This window comes from Xyrauchen texanus, chromosome 37 (genome assembly GCF_025860055.1).
Source record: "Xyrauchen texanus isolate HMW12.3.18 chromosome 37, RBS_HiC_50CHRs, whole genome shotgun sequence".
In the NCBI taxonomy this organism is placed as follows: Eukaryota; Metazoa; Chordata; class Actinopteri; order Cypriniformes; family Catostomidae; genus Xyrauchen; species Xyrauchen texanus.
In genome coordinates, this window is record NC_068312.1 from 26,322,276 (window position 1) to 26,339,388 (window position 17,113).

Sequence of the window (17,113 nt, forward strand, 5' to 3'; positions counted from 1 at the left end):
GTGTACCCCTGAGTTAGCGACAGTCCTTTTAAACTGCATACACAACTTTAACCCCCCCTTTGTGTGTGACTTCTTGTGTGTGTCTATCATGTGTAGCCACAGAAGCAGATAAAAAAGAAGCCTTTTGGGAAGGTGTGTGTGTGTGTGTGCGTGTGCGTGTGTGCGTGCGTGCATGCTTGCGTGTGTGAGAGAGAGAGAGAGAAGTTTTTGTGGTTTATGAGGAAATATTTTAGGTTACAAACTAATAATTACATGGGTTTTATGCTATAAATGTGGTTTATGAGGACACCCCTAGTGTCCCTGTAATTCAAATGGCATATAAAAACATACTAAATGTTTTTTTGAACATGTAAAAATGGCAAAAGGTTTATATGAGGGTTAGGTTTAGGGTTAGGGGATAGAATATATAGTTTGTACGGTATAAAAATAATTATGTCTATAGAGAGTCCTCGTAATGATAGGAGTACCAACTTGTGTGTGCGTGTATGTGTGTGTGTGTGTGTGTGTGTGTGTGTGTGCGTGCATGCATGTGTGTAAAAATGTGTGTTTGTGTGCATTTGAGGCTATTGTGACTGACCTTCTTACAGATAATGCTTCCTGCTGCTCTATGATCACCCATTATGATGTCATCTTTAAAGGCCCCAAGAACAAAGTTATCTGTAATAAGGAGCCAGTCAGTGAGACGGCATTTTCAGACTCTCTACAGATACACACCCTGTTTCCACCATACAAAAGTCCCACCCAGGACCATGGCCAGTGATAAGACACCTCCACAGGAACCCAGAAAAACATAGGCTATACCACCTTAACAGCTGTCCAGGGATTAGATACAGGGAGTTATCCATAGCAGTTAAAAGCCAGCTCAGACAGCACTATTGTGACTTCTTTGATTAATTACATTTCAAACACAATTTATTTATGCACTGTACCGCTTTAGCTTTGTATTAGGAGATACATCAATTAGCTACAGCAAAACAAATGTGGGCCCAGTGGTGGACATGGCCCAGATGCATTGGGGGGACCTTAGCTGGGGAGTCAGTGGGCATTTCAAGGTCAGATTACAAAAAACTACAGGATGTTTTGGATGGCTATCAGTCAGTCACATGTAGAGGTTGATCCTGTTAAAAAAAAATAACCAGTTGGAACAGACTAATCTTACTGTGAATATGGCGACTGTAGTTAGAAATCTCTTCAGTTGTTAATGATGTAATACATGGAAGAGAAATGCATATTTGATTAACTCTACCCCCAAAACCTAAACCTCACGTCAGTGGAGTAAAAAAATTATTTTAGAGGGAAAATGGAACCTCCAAATGGCACTCATCATTTAGCATGTTTACATGCACAACAATACACTGATTACTCTCTAAAATAATTTTACATGACATTTGAAATTATTGAGTCATTCTCTGCTTTTTATGTCAAACCGTGAAGAGCAGTACCGCCGCTCAGTGCACGCATAGGGCACCAAATCCCTAGGGGGGCACCATCTTACCCTAGGAGGGCACCAGAAAGTCCACCGGCTGCCCTTACTCACACATTATACTTTATTCAAGGGCCGAAAGCAGTTGCTGAACAGGTGATCTCTTCACGCTCATATCACAGGAACCCATGTAAACATGCTCATTGATTACGTGAACATGCTTACTTCCTGGTTTCAGCGCGGTACACAAACCAAGATCTGTGACACTGCTGTGCCAGCATGCATTCAGTTGCACCACAGGAGAGGGTAAACACATGAACTGATGCAAAAATTTCTGATAAGAGATGTCGCATGTCAGTAAATCAGCAAAACGGGGTAAAAATTAGGGTACTTGAATATTCAGTAGCAACATGTCGTCCTATATGTCATCATAGACCTCTCCCCTATAGTACCGGCAATGCCGCCTAATGGTGTGAAATGTTTATGACAGGACAGAATAATTTGTGCCACACAACAAATCTAGAGCGCAGCACAATGTATCAGAAGTGAACATTTGTTAAGAGAAGACAAATACTGTCAAGGAGGAATTCAGGTGAAGACAAACTGTGTTTATGGATGGATTGAGAGGCCATTTATTTTGGTCATTAAGGAATCCATCCTTACTCCCTGCCAGGTCTATCAACCCTCACTATCCACTGCTATTTATGGACCCACTCAAACTGCATCTGTCATTCTCCTCCATTAAATCATCAGCATTTTCATGAGAGGGGTGGATGGGAAAATGTCTACACTTTCCGATCTCTCTCAGGGGAACTCTGTATATTTGCAAATGATAGAATAGCTTTTGATGAAATGGCCCATCAGCACTCAGTTGCCTCAGTCTCCTCAGCAGCAGTTGCCTGTGATGTAGGATTTGGTCATTGTCTTTATATAGGCTATGAGATAAAAACAACAGGGGTTAGATTTTAGGATGTACATGAATATATAAAAATAGCTAAAATGGCTATTAAAACTAGCACTGCAAAAAAATATAGACAGCTTACTATTTATTTCTTAATTGTTTGTTGTGTGATATATAATTGTATTAGCCAGCATTTAACTCAAACTGATGTAAATGTAAAATATTTAATCTTGTGTGAATGTATTCAAAATGTGGGAAACATTTATACATGCAGTGGACCTAAAAACTGACCTTTTTTCTGAAATGTTTGTGCTTGCTCTTAAAGCTTCTTAAAAATAAATGTCACTTGGTTTGATATTTTGTTCTAATATATCTAATGCAATGACATTTATACATGTAGGCCTCATGCCCTGATATTTTTCGGGGCCACTGTTTTCCAGTGAAATGATTATGTAATGCCAAGTAATAATGCAATACTACCATTTGGCCACAGTGAGCAGTATAAATTGAAGAAGACAGTTTGGGGAGCTCAGTACTGCATGTGTGCTGTTTGATTTACCATGAACAAAAGATTTGGATTCTTCCAATAATTTAACTGATTTCCCTCTCTTAATCATCTAATGGGCTGGGCTGGGCTGGGCTGGGCTGGATTGAAGCCGACAGTCTGAATGGAACAGATGCCAGCTGGAATTCATCCACCCACTTCATAATGATCAGCACTAATGGGGAAGAGGAGAATCATTTAAAATATTACGGAGGTCACTGGTATTTTGCTAATAATCTTCCTTTTTTTCATATTCCGAGAAAAATCCAACACATACAGATAATTTAAATTGGGTACTTCAGAATGTTTAACGTGATCTGATCTGCTTGTATGATGAAATTGAATCATCACTCCAGTACTCCTTTATTCATGTCTCCCCTACAAGTAAACCCAGTTGTGTAACAGTAATTAAGACAAGATGAAGGGAAACTCACTACTGATGTGTCTTAACGCAATACTAAATGTTTCATTTTAACATTATGCATAATATCCAGTATATTACAATATTTTTTCTGCATCTATACACTGGTGTCATTTGGCTCTGTAAATGAGAAACAAGTACTAAGGTACTTCTTCCTCAGAGAAGTAGCTAAACTATACATGGAAAGTTGGGAAAAGATTGCACCCTGTGGGTCAGAGTTTAATCTAAAGGCATGTGTTTTAATGCCTGCATGATCTTTGTGCTTTTATTTGACCGGGACCAGGAATGTATTTTAATATCTCAGAAACTGCGATGACATTAAATTGAGATGTGAAGAGATTTGTTACCAAATACCAATTTGTCTGGTGATGCTGACATCATTGTGGACACAGCAGCCTCCAGTGTTTTAAGTGTTAAGTGATGTGAGGACATAACATGAATTAAAGAAATTAAACAGTGGCAGGTTTTTTTTACACTAGAATCGTCTAGGTTACTGATGTAACCTCCGTTCCCTGATGGAGGGAACGAGACGTTGTGGTTGAAGAAGCGAAACTAGGGGTCTCTCTTGAGAGCCTTTTTCATCTCTGATCTATGAGAAAAAGGCCAATGAGAAATTGGCTGACAGAATTTGCATGTCCCGCCCCCGGACATATGGGTATAAAGAGGGAAATGCATCTGTTTCATTCAGGATTTTTCTGAGGAGCCGACAATGAGGTTCGGCCGCAACAGTGGCTCAGTTCAGCGACGTCGCCGGCAGGACACAACATCTCGTTCCCTCCATCAGGGAATGGAGGTTACATCAAGTAATGGTACTTAATCTAATTTTGTATAATCTTTCTCTTATATCAATTGACACAGACTTACAAACATTACCTATTGCAAGTGACATATAAGCTAAAAGGACTGTATAAGCAATATCATTATTCTCCAAAATTTTGGAAAGAGTTAAAGGATGTAGGAAATATGCTAGAACAAAAGGTATTGAAGCCCACTAATTTAGGAGGAACAAGGTGGCTACCCACATGGAGAGAGCTCTTAACACAGTGATGAAAAACTGCAGAGTAATTTTGACGCACATGGAGAACAAAGCAGCAACAAGGCAAGTCTTATTAACATACATAACGCAAAAATAAAATAGTTATAATAAATTTATAATAAATGGACAGTTTACCAACAATTAAACATTCTGACCTATTCCTATTAGTCGAATGATTTTATATTATGTGAGTTTGTCAGCATGTCAAATTATTATAATTTTTCTCTTACCCTTCCTCCTCTGTAGATCTGCAAGTGCTGACATGATTGGTCGAGCCAAACAATGCCTTTTAGCACTCAAGGATTATGAGCAGCTTTCATTTAACGTGCTGGTGCAAGACATCCTGAGCATCCTTAGCTGGTATTATTATAATTATTTTTATTATTATTATTATTATTATTATATGTATTTGTTTGTAAAAATAGTACTGTAGTTTAGATTAAATGCCTTTGAATGTCACTTTCTGCACTTTAAATCTCAAAATCCAGGAGGATGGCCTGACCTTCCCACAGGCTTTTCAAGCATTTGAAGTAGCAGTACTTTGAAGTAGCAGTACTTAGACTTGTCAGCAAGCAAACAACACCAGGGGAGAAGCTTGAGTTATTCCTTGACCACACGAAAGATGAGGGCAAGTTCCAGGCAGTGCAGCTTTCCAATTTCAATGAAGACGGCAAAGGGAGTTTTAATAGGTACATTTGTTAAAAAGATGAGGGAAGGTGAGGGTGCTTGGTTTATTATTCAGTTTCAGAAATGTATTGCAAAATTATTATTATTATTTTGCTTAGAGTGAAAACAGAGCTCCTGAGTGCAGTGGTGGTCAGCCTGCAAAGGAGGATTCAATGTGTTGAATCAGAAAAAGTCCTCCAGGCAGCATGCTGCATCCTGGATCCAAGAGAGTGGCCAAAGGATGAATAAGCATTAGTTAGCTATAGAAGTGAAGAGCTCCTGTTGCTAACAACCATTTTACTCAAGTCCTGGGTCATCTGGGCTGTGACCACAACACTGCTCGACACATGGAATAGCCAAGTGATAAAGTGCTCATAAATTATTTACTTCCAGGGCTACAGAAAGATGCCTGGAGAGTTTTCTTCATGGATGACCACAGTAAAAATAAATACAGAAACTCTTTCTGATTATTGAACTTTTACTAGTACTACCTCTATCTACAGCTACTTGTTAGAGGGGCTTCAGTTCAGTGAAGCAAATTAAAATGACTGGAGAAGCAGCCTCTCAGTGGACTCACTCCACAAACTCTTATTCATTAGCATTGAAGGACCTGAGTTGGACAGATTCAGTGGCCAGGGTGTAGTTGAAAGGTGGCACTCTCAGACAGAGAGAGCTTGGCGAGTATCGTTCTAGAGCAGAGACAATATTTCAGATCTTCTGATCAAGACCACCAACAATCCATCCCAATAAACCTTTTCAACTGCTGTAAAACATATGTTATAACACTGTTTACTAATATGGCTTAATTATCTTCCTTACAACAACATTCCTTTAATAGGAGTCCCCCATTTCTGTATAATTAACTGGTGATATATCTTGGACCATACAGATTGTTGTGCAGAAATGTAGTTACATGGTTTTCATTTTAAATTGTCAACTGTCTTTTAAAGAAAATTAATGTTGGAGAAAAACTGTATGTATACAATTATATTTGGCTTTTGACACATTATTTAAAATATGCGTCTAAGAAATAACTATTTTTCTTTTTTTCACACAAAGGAGGACAGGTAAGAGCTGTTCACTCAGGCCGAACGGCAGCCCGAACAGTTCTCTGTTGCAGACATCCCTATCCTGACTGGCGGCATTTTGGAAAGTCATCCATTTTATGCTGAGCCGGCACCTTGCTCACACAACTCAAAGAAATTAGCGTGCAGTAACATAGTCGAACTGCTAACTGTTGGAGCCTGAGCTGACAGGATGGCCTCGTCATCATCTGAGACTTCAAGCACTTGAAGTCTCAAGTGTTTGAGACTTCAAGAGTAGGGTCCTCGAGTAAACACCAGTCAGTTTGCTCGGATCAACTGAGTGTAGGCAAAGTCTAGGAGGCCCCTGGAGTTGCTGCGTCGTCACCATTTCCCCATCCAAGCCATCGTGCTCAGATTCGCTACCCTGGGTAGTAGCTACCTTGAGTCTATGGCACAGGAGCTTCCTTGGCATGGCGAAGTAATGGAAAAGATCATTCTCTGCATTTTTCAACCCCATGCATATGATGCATAAGGGCTGGGAATCTCTTGCTTTAATTAGGGCTCCACAAGAGGCCGGGCATGCCCGAGACTTCTGGTTCCAGGAGCTTGCAGATGTTATGGGTTTTGACTGAGCATACTGTGGAAAAAACACAGAAATTTAATCCAACGTAACCGCAGGCAGTTAGTCCGAGATGCAGCGAAAACGGCAAGTAAGCCAGGCAGCTATAAAAACATGAAGGCCAGCAAGAGTGTGTGGCATGCAGGCTGGACAAAACCAGTATTTTCTTAGGCAGTTATATCTACCAGTGGCTGATCCAAAGATGTGTCCCCTGCAGACTGTTCAGTAAAACCATAGAAGTAAAACCAAGTCACGCTGCAAGTATACTTGTAGAGGACAAGAGCAGCGAATGTCGACTGAGAAAAAGTAGGACGTACAGGGCGTTTATACCCTCAGGTAAGGGCAGGCCTTACAGCTGCATTGTACACATGCTCCAGTCTATCAAGCAAGATTTGGTGCAATTAGATGCTTCTGCAGAGGTCGTTACGGGTGTTCCTCACAGGTGTATCTCGAACACAAAATGATTAAAGAGAACTACAGACTGGATGTGGAGCAGAAAGGCCACAGAAAACTAATTTAAATGACTTTAGCAAAGAAAGTCATCCCTTTCAATTAAAAGAGCCAAGAACCTTATTGGTAAAGGCATCGTATGGTCCTTGCTCTAGTCTAGAACACACAAGGCATTAATTGGAAAAACACATGGAAAACGATTAAGTTTCTGTGCATACCTTCTGGATTCAAATTAGCATGTGGTTGGGTTCATACTGTATGAGACGTACTGCTTTTTTTTTTTTTTTTTTACTGCTCATGTTTTAAACAAGTTTAATCCTCTATTCATATAGACAGCAATGTGTAATATTTATATGAATCAAAACTCAACCGTTTTTTATCACTTCTTCATGAGCGGGATTTAAGTCATAGTTTGGGGGGGTCAGACACCCCAAACCCCCGCGTAACTCACATCTTTGCTACAGAATGCGTGAATATGTTTTCATTCCATTGCTGGGACAGGCCTGCATATTATTTTTTATCTCACAATTATGAGTTTATTTCTTGTAATCCTGAGATTCAATATAAAATTTGGAGACACAAAGTCACCATTGCAAGATATAAATGTGCAATTACGAAATATTAAGTCACTATTGCAAGATATAAACTAGAAATTATGAGGATTAAATTTCCAGTTGCAAATAAATAATGTCACAATTGTGAGATATAAAGCCAGAATTTCTGACATACAATAATACAGATTTTCTTTATTATTATTCCAAGGTGGGATCAAGGCACCATACCTACATGTACCTCATTACAGTGTGTTTATAATCAGCAGTGAAAAAATGTCAGCTTGTTCTTCTTGATCATGTTCTGGAATAAAATAATTCTGTCTAGTCTGAAAAACAGACTTAAACACCTTTGAAATACTGTCACCCATAAAATAATCCTATTAAACATTCCAGTAATCTGCAGCCAAAAAGCAAAAATTATGGGCGTGCATGGCAGATACAGTGGCATTCAGCTATGCAGAAATCAGTCAAACAGTTCCTTGCCAGTTTGTTCCTCTCATTCAATTTGTGCCATGTGATAGAACCTGGGCTTTGGATGCAGGTCTAGTCTAAAACAAATTGTGTATGAATAGATGCAGGAAACTATTGGAATGGAAACTCTTTGTTTTTTTGTACCTAAAAGACAAATGATCAACACTGAATTTTCACTCTTGCAATGTATTGAACTGTTTTACTGTTTAACCTTAGTGTGGGTGTGTGTTTATAACAGTGTTTTTTGCAAGAAACAACAGTTATGTTTTGTTTTCATGAAACATCAATTCATTTGTAGCTCAAATAGCAGAGCAAGCTCAATGCCAAGGCCATGGATTCAATTTCCAGGGAACACAAGAACTAATCAAATGTATACTTGAATGCACTGTAAGTTGCTTTGGATAATAATGTCTGTCAAATGCATAAACATACATTACCATTAGGGGATCATTAAACTGTATTTATATCTCTATGCCTACAATAAAAAAGTGCTGAGACAGATAAGGCATAGCAACAAATCCCTACACAAATCAGAATAAAAGGACCATTATTATTATGAAATATGATAGCATTATGTGTTACTAATGTGAAAGATCATTTATATCATCAAATATCTTGCAAGATGCATTTTCTCCTCCAACTTAGACTTTATAGCATAGTATACTGAAGTGTGATTAAATGCATGGTTGCATGATAATAGGTCAAATATACATGTATACATACATTCTCTCACTATCTTTTTAATCCCAGAGTCCTTGACATTCAATATGTGACTGTGTGGATAATTTACATATCTAAACCATTTTTGACATACTTTCAAAGTCTGTTTTTTTTTTTCTGTACTCAAAGATGTGGCTTACCAATACAGCAGAACAGTTGGATACTCTCAAAACTGCAGTTTTCAGTAGCTTCTGATTTTTCATCTGATCCTGTTTCTCTGGCTCCCTCTGCTCTACAATACACCCTGTACCCCAAACACAGAAAACATTTTGACAAACTGAATGCAGATTTTCTAACATACAGACAATACGAAGGCCCATAAGACTTACTGCTGTGACACTTCTATTCTAGAACTCTGATTCGCTCTCTGATATCACACAAACCTTCCTACTGCTGAAGTATCACTTCCTCGTGGCGATGACCTTTGTGTTTTGATCTCTGGTTTATGAAACTATTAGGAGTTTTCATGAGTGCCACGTCCTGAGAAATCAACTTCCACCACAGTTAGTAAAGTGTCCATGTGTGATAAATGACAGTGCATTGTGTGTGAGTGTGCCTTGTTCTCTTTGTTGCCCATTTTCTGATTATAAGATATCAATACTTCAGATGTGAAGACGAGATTTTCTCTCTGAAAATGTGCTCTTAATTGGGTGAAAGAATATAAAAAGAAAACTGTGATTTTATAGTAGTTACAGGCTAAATACCAATTGGCATACTGTCTGTCCCGAATTATGTGAGATTAGTGATAGTGCTCCCAAAACATTAGTACATTGTAAAAAGTATATTAAAGGTCCCCATATGACACACTATTTTCAAGGTTGGGTTAATATTCCCAAAAACACTTATGCTATGATAGAAGAATGTGTGATGGTATTCTTTTGACATATTCAGTTGAAGAAACATCACAACAAATCCAAGGCAGTATACTGGCATCTTATTACATGCTTAAATGTACTTTTCCATTATCAGCTGAGCACATACTTTTAGCACTAAGCAGAAGTATGCCAATTGGAATTGAGCCACATTCTGCACCTCTATGGGACTCATTCATCCATTATTTTTCAGGAAATTACTGTCAAAAATTCAATTATATATTTTTTTATATAGATATATAAATTAAATTCCAAACTTAAAGCATATTTATCTTATAAGCTTGACTTGTTTTTGTATAAAACACAAAAGGGTAATTGAAGGATTGTTTTAGTTTGAAGTAAATACTTGTTTGCTACAGGTCTTTCTTTAGTGTTTCCTGAGGTGGAACAAGGCTTCTGTTCTCCATCTCTGTGTTTGCTTCTGCTTTGCTTTTTAGGTCCTCCTCAGTTTTTCTAGCAAAAATTGAAGAAAATCACCTCAGAAAGGTTGTTTGTGTACGTATTGCTTTTTTTAATCATACCTCAGTTTTTCTGCCAGCTTTTTTGTCTCTTTATCTTTCTGTTCTACCAGTTGTGACATTATGGTTAGCTTTTGTGTGAGCAAGCTCAGTTGCGTCCTCTGGTACACCACTAAGCCTCGTTGAGTCTCCAACTCCAACTTCTGCTGTTCACTCAGAGATACACACTAACAAACACAAACACTACATGCAGCTGTTAAAATTCTTGAATTGTTCTCAATTCCTGAAATTATACAAGTGTATTCCACTTTCTTTATCAATGTGTAACATTATTGTTATCCGGCAATTAATTAGAATGAATACATCTAATATTGATGTTAATAACTTCTCTGGTTAAGAATATCTTCTGTGGTTATTATTAAAATATAATTTAGGAGGTTTTAAGATTGAACCGTAAAAGTGATTGGAGGTGGATAGACAGTGAAGAGAGACAGACAGAAGATTTGTAGCTGCAATTTAACACTGACTGAGCAATGAGATGTTTTTTAAGAGAGATGTGGACTGTGTAAATAGTTATTAAGCAACAGTTTCATGAATAATTAATTAATTAATATAAATAATGAACTGAATGCATTATGCATCAAGGACCACACTGTATGGATGTTGTGCTGCTCACATTGGGTGTGACAGCAGCGTCAGAAAATAGCTTTACACATATTAATAGCTGAACTAAATATAAATGGCCTACATGTCTCCTAAATCAACAAAATAATTTGATTAAATATGAAAGTCCAGAGTAGGTGTTGTTGTCCTAGTAGGCATTATGGCATTATGGTGGACATGTGTGAAACTTTTAGAATTAGCAAGTATAGTTTTAAGAAAAGCACTCTAATAAAGTGCATTAAAACACAAATAGATTTTTTAATTATTAGTAATTATGAGTAGTGTAATGTCAGGTATTATTCAGGCTGTATGATTCTTGAGGGATGTTATGGTCTTATCCAGTTCCTGTTCTTTTTCTGATGCGCAAGATGTGTTGTTGCTTAAATATTCCTCCACTAGCCTCAGCGCTTCTGTGGGAAGTTAAACAAGGGCAAACATTATCATGAACAAAAAACATATGCTGGACTGCAGGACACATAAACGTCTGTTTCTCGCATTCCTTTAAGTATAATACCAGGTAAGCTGATAAGCAAAAACATGGAAACTTAGCTTGTCAAATTTATTACAAAATTATTTTTGTGAGTGAGTAAAAATGTAAAGCTGAAGGGTGTACTTTTTTCAAAATACTTTCTCATTTCCCAACTTAATATGCAGAAAAAATATAATGTGTTGATTGATTCCACTGTTGCTCTATTGTGCTTTCAAAATTGTGCTCTACTTGTATTCCAGAATCACGACAAGTCCGACACAGCAACAATGGCTCAACCAATGGCTTGAGTTTGAGGTGGGATTGTGTTCTTTCTTTTCGACTTTATTCGTTTGTTTCTTTCAACTTTTTGAAAACAGTCATTATTTTTGCAAATGCTAATCACATAGAAATATATAAGTGGAAAATGAAGAAATTATATCTTTAAATGTACTCTTTGTACTTTGAATTTCTTCTCAAACTCATGCGCTTTGGTTTTGTACATCTTTATCTGTTCAGTAAACCTTTTTGAAAATGCAGAATTATGAAGAAATTATCTCTGTACTTCAATAAATGACAGTCTGTTCTCACCCTTGAGTTGGTCCTTTAGTGAGTATATCTCCTCCTCAATCTTTCTCCATCTTTCATCACTCTGCTGGCCTTTTTTATTTTGTTTCCATGGCAACGATGGTGTATGAATGCTGTCGCATCTGCTCCCTATATGCCTCCACCTCCACTCTGTCTCTCTTTCTTCTCTTCACCTCTCTCTCTCTCCTCGAACTCCTTCATTATCTCATTCCTCTCATTCTCTCGAAGTTATAATTCATGCAGTTTTTCCTTCAGCTCTGCCTCTCATACCTTGGCTTCGTCTATCTTGGCTTGCCACTCAGACATGTGTGTCTCCATTTCCCTGTGCAAGGCATCCTTGGAAGGAAACCGTGTCAATAAGGACAGATCCTTGAAAATGCTGTACAAGAAAGTGCCTGGATGGTACACTAAAAACTCAGAAAACAGATAGGTTACAAAAGCTGCTCCAGCATAGAGATACACTGTTTGAAGGGAGATTAGGTCATTTACATTTGAAATTCGGCAAATTCAGGGTATGAATTCAATTACATGAATTATTTTAAACTTGTTTGTTTAACTGACTATAGATCAGCTGCCTCATCAGTGTGTTTTTCAAAACACTGTCTATATGCACCCTGCAGCATTAACCAATCAAAAGATAGGGGAGACATCATCTAAATTCAGTCAATTATATATAGTACTTAATTCTGTTCAGGAAGGGGTCCATTTGTCTGAAACACTGTCATGGATATAGTAATTATATTTTTACTAGGATGTGTTTCTGTTATAATAACACAAATTGAAAATTTTGAATGACAATCTAATTGAGACAATCCCCTCAGAAGGTCTGGAGTGAAATTTGACTGTCTGTGTGTCTCTGACTTTAGCACAGCAAAGAAAGACATTTTTATCCATTTAGTGGATATCTTAATCTCATTTTGAAATATTTGTGAAATGCTTTGTTGCTATTCCTTCAGATTCCTGAGCTCTGATAGGTTGTGCTTGTGCTCCTGGCACAAAAGCTGTAAGGCACCTGATTCTTTAAAGATCAATGAAAGCATGAGCACATTAAACTAGTTTTCTGCTTTTCAGAAATTTTTCCTCACAGAGTAAATACAAAATTATCAAAATAATTTGTATATGTTGTTTCATTCTCTGACATATTGTGCAGCAGGCAGCGCTGTATTGTTGTTGTCTCTCCCTGTTCTTTGTATTTTTTTCTCGCCTCCCCTTTCACAGGATTGGGCTGCCGTGGAATCAGCTACTCCCTGTGATTGCTGCATGTCAGAGAGTCTGGTCTAATTAAATGGAGCTTGCCACTCAGAAGACCAGGAGAGGAGTGCTCCCATGGCTGGGTGTAATCTGGATTGTCATGCCTATTTGTGAATCTTTTCTTTTGTGTGTAGTGGTTGTTGCTGATAGTGGTTAAACCCATATTTAATTTATTGTTGTTAAAGTGTGAGCTAATGTGTTACCAGAGTTGAAATGTGTGTCAACTTTGTGATAGACAATTGTGATGGCTAGTGAGTTATAGCTCTTGTGTGATTCTAGTTAACCTTAAATAGGAAGCTGTAGAAGATAAAGGCCTTTTCTTTATCTTTGTAATGATTTTCTCTTGTTTATATTTAGTTAAGGGAATAGGGAAGTTGTCTGTATTTTGTTTAGATTTTCTTGTCTTGATTAGGAAATGTATATCTTATTTGGGGGAGTTAGAATGTTTTGTTTATTGTTTTGGCCATTCACATCTCCAAAGTCTTAGCTTCCTTTCTTTTCAACATACATTTTAAATTAATTCAGATTTGTGGATTACACTTCTTGCGGTGTCACCGTTGTGATGTGTCCTTACAAATCTTCACACAGATCTTCCATAGATCACTGGATCAATGTGTAGTCCCATGCTGCTTCAAATGATCAATCATTATCCCTATCCTCTGACGTCTGTGGTCATGAAATCTTTTGAGAGACTGGTGTTAACCCACCTGAAGAACATCACTGGACCCTTTCTGGATCCCCTTCAATTTGCTTATCGAGCAAACAGGTCTGTGTATTATGCAGTCAACATGGGATTGCTTCATATCCTGCACATCTGGACAGACCAGGGACACATGCAAGGATCCTTTTTGAGAATTTCAGTTTGGCTTTCAACACCATCATCCCTACTATACTCCAGAACAAACTACACCAACTCTGTTCCCATGTCTATCTGTCAGTGGATCACCAGCTTTCTGACAGACAGGCAGCAGCTTGTGAGACAGGAGAAATTCGCTTCCAGCACCTCAATCAGCTACAAATTCACTACAAGCAGCACTGGTGCCCCCCAGGGATGTGTGCTCTCCCTACTACTCTTCTACCTCTACACCAATGACTGCATCGCCAAGTACCCCTCTGTCAAGCTCCTGAAGTTTGCAGATGACACCACTGTCACTGGCCTCATCCGAGATGATGATGAGTCTGCATACAGATAGGAGGCTGAACGTCCTTGAGCTGAACACGCTCAAAACCATTCTAAACAGCACTGTGGCAGCAGTGGAGTAATTCATGTTCCTGGGCACTACCATCTCACAAGACCTGAAGTGGGTGACACCCATTGACTCCATTGTGAAAAAGGCCCAGCAGAGGTTGGACTTCCTTCGCCAGCTGAGGAAGTTCAACCTGCCACAGGTGATGTTGATACAGTTCTACTCAGCAGTCATTGAGTCTGTCCTCTGTACTACAATAACTGTCTGATTTGGTTCAGCTATGAAATCAGACATCAGAAGACTACAATGGACAGTTCGGTCCGCTGAGAGGATTCTTGGTTGTTTTTTTTCCCTCAGGCTATCCATCTCATGAACAGTTAAAATTGCCCCATTGAGCAATAATTATGTGCAATACACAGTTTAGTCTTTTTTTATATTTATCCAACACATCTACCTCTTCTGCCATTTCTGCCATGTCATTCCTCTGAAAACTTTAAAATTGCACTGTACACAACAGATTTGTATTAGAATTGCACTATGTATGTGTGTATGTATGTCTGTACATATGTGTATATTTATTGTTTATTATTATATATTTCTAGCTGCTGTTTTTGTATTGTTGTGCACTAGAAGCTCCTGTCACAGAGACAAATTCCTTGTATGTGTAAGCATACTTGGCAATAAAGCTGATTCTGTTTAGTCCTAGATGGGTCATAACAGTTAACATTAATTAATGCAATAGCAAATATTATCTAACAATAAATCATGCATTTAATAATCTTTATTCATGAAAATTGTTAATATAATAATGCATCTTAAAAGTTGTATACATTGTTGTAACATGAACTGTTAAACATGAAATAATATTGTTAATTTTTAATGATACCTAATACATTAACTGATGTTTTTCTCTTTCTCTTACCCCCAGTCTTTCCTGGCACATCTACCCCTGCTGTCTGAATCCTCTGAGCAGTTTTATTCAATAGTGTGTGTAGCAGATTAAAGATAGAGAGCGAATGCACCTGAACCCAGCTGAGCACAGGACTCAAACTCATGCCCTGCAGCAAAGATATTTTCATCTGCATTCCGCCATGCATGTATTCTGTACACGACTGCATATAAATGCAATGAGACAATATCTAACGGAAGAAACTATTGTGCATTGATGTTACTGAAACTTAAAAAAAATTCAGTTTACAAATTAATTTACCAATGTTACATTTGCTTGATCTACAAAGCATAATCAAGTTTACAATTTAACAGTACCGCCAACTAATACCTCACATTCCTCTAGTCTGGCTCTGAATTTCTAGGTCTCTTCTGACATTTTCCTCTGTCTCTCAGTTTTCTCTTTGTGTTTCTTCTCACACACATGCGCTTTGGTTTTGTACATCTCCATCTGTTCCATAAGATCTGATTAACAGTCCAACACCTCCAAAACAAAATACAAAGCAAAGTATCAAAGGAAATAATTTGAAATAACACTGCTGAAAAAAGCCTAATATGGTTTGCTGGTCCAAGCTTCACTCCCAACCTGGTCAGGCTGGTCTGTTACGCATGTTTTAAGAGGGGTTTGGTGTATTTGTCAGTTAATCCAACTGTCCACCATCTTGGCTGAACTGGGAGATCAGCTAGACCAGCAAAGCAGCTTTCTTTTAACTTTTTTGCCAGCAAGGCAGTACCTCAACCACTTAAATGAAATCTATGATATACTGTAGCTCACCCTTTATATATTCCTTACCTGTTGGTCTGATTCTTTGTCAGATTTGAGATGTGCAGCCTTGCTTGTGAAAACTGTCAAACTTTGAAGAAATTCAGAAACGTTATATGCCATACCAAGCTGTCTTGAGCTCAGTCACACTTAACCGTGTCTGTTTTGAGATCGGCTTGGACTGTCTGTTCTCTCTGCTGTGTCTGCTGGTGGAGCTGCTTCAGTCTGTCCATCTCTGTCAGCAAAGAGGCCTGTTCCTTCAGCATAATGGACAAATGGAGAACATGATACAAGATTTAATTAGCTGCTACTGTCTGGACTGCGGTTTCAAGTCCCACCTGGGTTGTAGTGTGTAAGAAGATGTATATTTATATGACTGTGCAAACATCAGGATTAAGTGTGAGTGAGAATAAAATTGCTCACTTTCTTCAGGGATTCTACATCACTTTTCCTGGCAAGAAGCTCATCTTGATGCTTCTGTGTCTCTTTCAACTTTAAAAACAATATTAAAAGAAAGAAACCGTTATCTTTTTGTGAGTATGAAAAAGCAGACCTGTAGAAACAAGTAAAACAGAGTCATTAAAACACAAGCTCTGATCTACAGATCTCAGTGGCTGCGTTTGTGAGCTTGGCAACTATATGTCTCACATCTTGTCTGAGCTTGTCCACCCCAGCAGCCAGTTTAAGAGCCAGTTTCTCATCTTCATCTTAGAGGTTAGATCTCTCTGCAAACTGCTTACCAATGCTGGATCAGACATAGAAATACAGTAAAGGATTACAAAAAGGACTGTAATACAGTTAGAAAATGATCCTGTCCAAACACAATTTTTTAAATTAAAATCACCATAAATTTTAGGCAGTAAAATAAATACTATCACGTTTTATACAGTTGTACTTTACAAATGTAGCATTATTTTTTTGGCACGTTAAATATGACCCAAACATTTATTGACAGTTTTTGTGAGGTTTAACCACATATGTCATCCTCATACCTGTAGATTAGTTATTTTCATTTCATTTCGTTTATTTAGCTGTTCTGAGAGACTTCTGACCTTCAGGTCTCTCTCTGTCATGGCCTGTCTAAGCA